This window comes from Eupeodes corollae, chromosome 1 (genome assembly GCF_945859685.1).
Source record: "Eupeodes corollae chromosome 1, idEupCoro1.1, whole genome shotgun sequence".
In the NCBI taxonomy this organism is placed as follows: Eukaryota; Metazoa; Arthropoda; class Insecta; order Diptera; family Syrphidae; genus Eupeodes; species Eupeodes corollae.
The window spans coordinates 29,222,296-29,229,548 of NC_079147.1; the positions used below are offsets into that span (position 1 = coordinate 29,222,296).

The following is a 7,253-nucleotide window of genomic DNA, read 5'->3' on the forward strand; positions in this document are numbered from 1 at the left end:
GCATTAATCTTTTCTTTGGCGTTCCATACCGATAGCGAATATGTTTTGTTTTTTTTAACTGCTCTATTTTCATACCTACACAAGTCACAATTTTTTTTTTATTTTGCAAAAATGTTTGTATTTTGTATGCAAAAGTATGCAATTATAACACAATCTAATTTGGCAGGTTCAGACGACATAAGGGACTTGAAAGCTAGGCATCTGATTGGTCAGTTGCCAAAAAATTGCTTTCCAATTAAGGCAACTTTATTGGAAAGTTGACTGGAACGTTAGTCAAGAAAAATCTCCCTTACTATTACGTCAAGTCTACTTATGTCAAAATCAAAATTGATCATATTTTTTCATTCAACAAAAAGCTCAACTTTATTACTCAATGGTTTATTTATTTTCTGTGCAATCTCATCTAATGTTTATTGTAATAAGGTTCCTTGTCAATTTGAAAAAGAAATACGATGCCAGCCGGTGATAAGCAGTCATTTTTGAGTAGCAAAATTGATATTTTTCCTGTTACAGGATGGATTAAAAAAAAAAAAAACAACTGTGGTACCCAAATGAGAAAAGATAATTTATTAACGGTAACGTTTTTCCGAAACGTTACAATTTACGTGTATTCTTGTGACCGGATTTATTTTCCCATATTCTTGACTCAATCAACAATTTGCATTAATAGTTCCGTTAGCTAAATCTCTCGTATACCCAAATTTTATATTTTGTTGTTAACAAAATAGGTCGCATTCACAAAGCTAGTGGCTAAATAGTCAAGGGATTCTGATTGGCTTAATCTAACTACAAAAGAAGTTGAAATTTCCCCTCCGACGTAGTGTTAAAATTTCGGCTCCAAAGTTAGTGCACACATGGTTTTGACGTTTCACAGTCAGCTGCTTGGTAAGGACACGAGAATTCAAAATGAAATGAATCTTTCGGTATTTAAATACATATATAAATCAATCATATTATATCTTCTATTTGGTTTTATTGAATTTAAAAAGAAATTTAAAGCTCTGAAAACAAATGTTTCTTATTTTATATATTTGTATTTGTCATAATTATGACAGTTCCGTATTGACTAGCTTTGTAGTGCAATTATGCATTCACAAAGCTAGTTGATTTTTGACTACGTACCCACTAGTTACCATAGTTGTTTTTTAACTTCCCATAGGAAGTTATTGTAATGGGTCCGATTTGTCAAATTGAAAATTTTGACATTTCTCGACGTTTCAGGGTCAATAGAATCGAAATAAAAGATTTTTAGAAAGATGTCTGTGCGTGCGTGTGTACGTACGTTCGTACGTCCGTACGTTCGTACGTCCGTACGTTCGCGACGTTTTTTTCATTGTCCATAGCTCAAGAACCAGAAGAGATATCGACTTCAAAAGGCAGAAAGATGCAGAAAGGGCTCTCAAGGAAATTGCGTGGGTGGTTTTTTTACCATAGCAGTTTAAAAAAAGGTGAAAATGTTGGTTAACCCTAAATATCTTACGAACTAAAAACGCTAGAGACTTGAATTAAATTTTATATAATAAATTTTAACGTGATCTCAAAGAAATATATTTTTTGAAAAAAATCTATCTAACGGTTTTTTTTATAAATCAAAAAAACTGAAAAAAAAAATTGTCGCCTCCAAAATTTAACGACTAAAATATAATTTCATCTCGAAAACAATTTTGAGCATTGTTTTTATCTCGAAAACAATTTTGAGCAACGGGGAACAATGTTTTTGAAATCTGATAAAATTTTGAGAAAAATCGAATTGACAGTTTTTTTTATAAAAAATAAAAATCTAAAAAAAACATTACTCAAAGTTGGTAAAAATTGAATATCGATTCAAATATCTTTTCAAAAACTTAAAATTTAGGCTTAAAACTTATTTTATCTTATAACAAATATTGTTTTTAACATTCAATAAAATTTTGAAAAAAATCGAATTGACAGTTTTTTTACAAAAAATAAAAACCTAAAAAAAATAATAAAAGTTGGTAAAAATTCATTTTCGACTCAAATATCTTTTCAAAGCTTTGGGATATTGGCTTAAATTCACTTTTATCTTTCAAAAACTATTGTTTTCAACGTGCAGTAAGATTTTGAAAAAAATCGAATTGATAGTTTTTTTTACAAAAAATTAAAAACCGAAAAAAATAACAAAGGTTGGTAAAAATTGAATATCGACTCAAATATCTTTTCAAAACTTTGAGATATTGGCTTTAATTTACTTTTATCTTTCAAAAAATATTGTGGTCAACATTCAGTAAAGCTTTGAATAGAATCGAATTTACAGTTTTTGTACAAAAAATTAAAAACCGAAAAAAAATTAATAAAAGTTGGTAAAAATTGATTTTCGACTCAAATATCTTTTCAAAACTTTGAAATATTGGCTTCAAACTAATTTTATCTTATAAGAAATATTGTTTTTTTAACATTGGGTAAAATTTTGGGAAAAATCGAATTGACAGTTTTTTTACAAAAAATAAAAACCTAAAAAAATGAATAAAAGTTGGTAAAAATTGATTTTCGGCTCAAATATCTTTTCAAAAATATTATTTTCAATATTCAATGATTTTTATATAAAAATCCAACAGTCCGTTTTTTCATAAAAAATAAAATCTACAAAAAATAGTACGAACATTTGGTAAAATTGATACTAGTACATATAGACAAACTTTTGAGCAAGACAAATCGACAGACGGGATGGGCATGGGAAGTTATCAGCGTGGGTCTGTAGTTTGTCCACGATCAACTGAAGGTAGAGGTTAGTGAAATAAAGTTCGGATTATGACGTTTCTAAAACTTACTAGTTGTCCTGTCAAAAAATGTAGCTGACTGTAAATTTAGTCCCTTATGTTGTCTTAACCTGCCCATTGTTTCTATTTTAAATTTAAATGCAAGGCTTAAAATATTAATATTTCTCATAGTTCGGAATGAACTTAACTTCTACTATGGGTACCTACTCTCCTAAGACCAACATGTATTTTAAGTCTTAAAACAAAGTTTTATATTCCTATCTTAAATTGTACCTATGTTTAATGCTTGAAATCAGTAAACTTGCCGAAATGAAGTTCCTTTATTGATAATTTGAATAGACTAATTTACAATAATCATATTTATCTATATACCTACACGCTTATTCGAGTTAGGAAACCAAATAAATTTAGGTAGGTAGGTACCTATAAAAGGTGAATCGACTTTAAGTTCGATATTTCAGGGAAGCTTTAGGAAGCCAAGAAATTTAAAAAAATTATTCAAGAGAAAAAGAACCTAAAATTAATTAAATTTGTTTCATGTTACAATACAGAAAATTAGAATATTTTTGCACCTATCAGATACCTCTAACTATACCTTCATAGGTCGATAAGCCTTTTTAATTCAATTCAATTTTAAAGTGCCAAGAAATTTCTTCAAATAAACAAACAACTATAATTAGATACCAAATAACAACAAACCTATTTTAGTAACTAATACATTAATGCTAAAGTCTAAAAACAAATATACTTGAGTAAGTATAAGTTATAGAACTATTGTAGATACATAGGTATAGGCATGCCGCATGGTCCCCATTGTTTTGCGTTTGAAATAATTTAAGTAATAAAATACTATGTAAATTGTGTTATAGTTTAAACAATAACATGAATTTTCTTTTTGCTTAATGTAGATTCCTCTTTGAAATGCAAATCCGAGATTTATGTAGGTAGGTATAAAAAAGATCCAAATGGATTTGAAATATTTGCCTTGAAAAAGCACCGCAAACAGGTTCGGCATCCAAGTCACTGACTGTTGAACCTAGTTTAAAAGAAAGCATTAATGATCTACGAGTATAAGATGTATGAAGGTATTTAATTAATAAAACCTAATTCAAATTAGTAGTTATAGCTTTGTAGGTATGTTTTGTAGGCTATTTTCTAGCTTTTAAAGGGGGGTTCATATTTCTCCGTAGTTACGTGCAACGTGAAAAGAAATCAAGATTATAGTGATAAAGAAAAATAAAGATAAAGCACAAAACCTGATGAAAAATGCTATTTTCAATTTAATTTATTAGAAAAATTAAGCTATAAATTTTAACATCTAAAATTTCGCTTCTAGAATTTTCTCAAAAAAGAAAAATCAATAAATTCGCGCATTCTAGATGAGAAAACAGGCATTTTCATTGCACATTTTCATTTTGTACATCCTCCCATTGTAACAACAACAACATTTTGAAGATATGTGTACACTCATTGCTACATACTTTAAAACGTTTCCTACCCTCCGATTCTCAATACCTGCAGCTGCCTAAAAACCAAAAAGGCAAAAACCAACCAAGCAAACAAATAAACTTCTCAGTTTCTCACGTACACAAAATTCAATTCCATTGTCTCATTGCCGAGTATATAAGTCCGTTCCCCTTATATACAACAAAGTAAATAACAATTTATTTCCCCTATTTTCTAGAACGCAATGGAATTTTCCTTTCCCAACAACTCTGACTATAAATAAGACCGTTAATTCAGTTGCCAGCTCATTCGTTTATCTGGTGTATTACAAGTGACATCTATAGTTTAAAAGTTGAATTAAAAAGAAAAGTTTCTTTTTTATTGTGTGGTTAAAGTTTTCAATTTTTGTTTGAAAAAGTAGAAAAGAAAATGTATTTGAAGTGTGAAGAAAAAGTTTTGAAAAAGTGCACTTTGTTGTTGGAAAATTGCATTGGCATCAATCAACGTCTGCTAGATCCTGGATAGTGTTTGGTATATTATATAAAAAATTTGCTGAATTCTGGAATAGCTGGTGTGTGAAAAAAGAAAATTTTTCTCTCCTATCATCGATGGGCCCTTAAAAGAGGTTGCGCATAGGCGTTATTTTCCTGTGAAGGGCGTTTTTTTAATCTCGAAACACTCACAAAATTTGGAAGGAATTTTAAAGAAGTTTAAAGAGAACCAACTGGCATAAGATGGTGCTGGAGATTAAGGGCGTGCAAAATTAAGGGAAATTATGAGATTTAATTCAATAAAGACCTCAATCCAGGTTTGCATAGGAAGGTAAATAAATTAAACAAAAAAAAAAAGAAATCGACAATAGTGCAAAGTTTTAATTAAAATCCAATAGTTCATAAGTGTTTTTTTTTTTAAAGAAAAGTTATTAACACATCAAATCTTTCCAAAAAATGCGTTTTAAAATTTTTTACATATACTTTAACGCTGTGTACTGAAAATGTAATATTCAAGAAACTTCTCGACAACAAATTTCAATCGATATCATTATTTTATTCCACTGCGCAGTGCAAAAACAAAATAAATATTCATTTCATCATCAAAAGTTTCGCATTTAAAAAAAAAAATACATAATTTATATGAACGTGTACATCACATCACACACGAATATTCTTCTTCTTGGCCTCCATTTCGTGAGGACAGGAAACCACCTCAAAATCGCTTCATCTTCAACATATTTAAATATATAGATGTATAAAAATTAACAAACTTTCCCGAACAATAGGAGCTTTTTCTCTACTCGGTTGTTTGATTGAAAAGCTTTTTTACAGTTCAACTTTAAAACCAAAAAAAAATATATATCTAAACTTGCTGTTTTCAACAACGCAACGAAGAACTTAAAAACAAATCTATATTAACATAAAAATAACTTAAGAAAAGCTAACTCTTAATTAATTTACAAAAAAAAGCTCAACTTTAAGCTGCAAATAAATCGATAAACGAAAAAGCTTCAACTTGATAGAAAAACCTTTCTCCCTTAGATTGTAAGCTTTGTTTTTTTTAAGCTATATAAGTTTTTATAGGTTTTTGTTTCTATATTCTTAGACCTATTCTTACTTACGTATCTATTTTATAGATATATTAAGCATTTTGACTAAGCACTTAATAATATTTTTATTAATATAGCTTATTTGTTATTATTCTTATACATAAACAACAAATTTTATTTTTCTCTTAACCAACAAACAAAATTCTTTTCTTTGCAAATTTATAGTTTTGGGACATGAATGAGTTGCTGAATTTGATAATAAAAAGCTAGTGTATACCTATAGTCAGTCAGTCAAGTCTGAATATATATGATCAGAGAATATATATATGTATATACTTCCAAAATATACTACATATATATATGTGTATGCCTTGCGCTCTCCCACTAAGAGCAACATTATAAATGCATTGTGAGATGAAAAGGGAGCGACTTACAGACAGATAAAAACCTATAAATAGGCATATGCGTTTTTTCTGACCCGACTGAGATTGCGACTCCTAAGGTCCTGCCTGACCTGACCTGAGAGAGGCATGTTTTGTAATAATAATAATAGTTTCATTCTACTTGCGACCAAAAAATTAAAAAAAAATATATTACAAAACATAGGCGTGTGTCCATTTCTTCTTAATGTAATAGCTACATATTCATGAATCCTACCTACAATCCTATCTACAATCAAAATTCTGCAATGAATGACAAATATGTATCGCGATGCGACGCAATGGATGATACCAGGTTATCACAACTTAAATTTTGATTCAATTTAAAAAATTCATCATAAAACTATTGAAAAAAACTAAATGTATTTATTTATTTTAAAAACAAAAGCAGACTTCGGTCTCCACATAAAAAGAAGAAAACAAAAACTGATTTGTAAGGAAAATTAATTAAATAGAACGAAATTTTTGTAACAGGTTAAATTGTTAAAAGTTTAAAAAATCACAATTCGAGAGCTGTTAGCGTTTTTAGCTTTTGATATAATTTAAAAAAAAGAAAAAAAAAATCAATTTTTAAATCAACACAAAACATAATATACTTGTCAAAGAAAACAAGACGAAAATCGTCTATTTTACTTATTACTTGCAATCAAAAAATAATTTATAACAATCTGCAAAAATAAAATATGCTAAAAAATATAAGAAAAAAGAGCTAGAAAAATATTTAAAAAAAAAATAATAAGCAAAGGAATAAATAAATATAATTTATGAATCTTAAACAAAAATCTATGTTTTTATGTATGCGCACAATACAAAATTTTAATCGTTTATCGATTTAATTTTGACACAAAATATTGTTGCTTTTCGATCTATCGACCAAACCAACAACGATTTCAAATCCAATTGAATCGAATCTGAGAGTCCCAGTTGCGTACGTCTTTTGTTTTGATGCCATATTGAAATATAAAAATGCGATTTAAGTAGGTATTTTTATTCAAAATACAAACTAAAACAGTTTTTTTCACATAATATTGGCAAACAAAAACAATTCTCATCGAACTGTAAGTAGACATTTAAATTGATAATATT

General features: G+C 28.4%; 2 long non-coding RNA genes across 2 annotated transcripts; one reads left to right on the forward strand and one right to left on the reverse strand.

Moving 5' to 3' along the window:
- Positions 1-3,382: 3,382 nt before the first annotated feature.
- On the reverse strand, positions 3,383-4,271 carry LOC129941420 (uncharacterized). Its single transcript, XR_008780858.1, has 2 exons — positions 3,842-4,271; positions 3,383-3,774 (listed from the first exon to the last, which is right to left on the reverse strand). It is a non-coding gene; the product is annotated as an uncharacterized LOC129941420 (long non-coding RNA).
- A 2-nt stretch (positions 4,272-4,273) lies between these two features.
- LOC129941419 (uncharacterized) lies at positions 4,274-5,092 on the forward strand. The gene is made up of 2 exons (XR_008780857.1): positions 4,274-4,357; positions 4,423-5,092. It is a non-coding gene; the product is annotated as an uncharacterized LOC129941419 (long non-coding RNA).
- Positions 5,093-7,253: the final 2,161 nt, after the last annotated feature.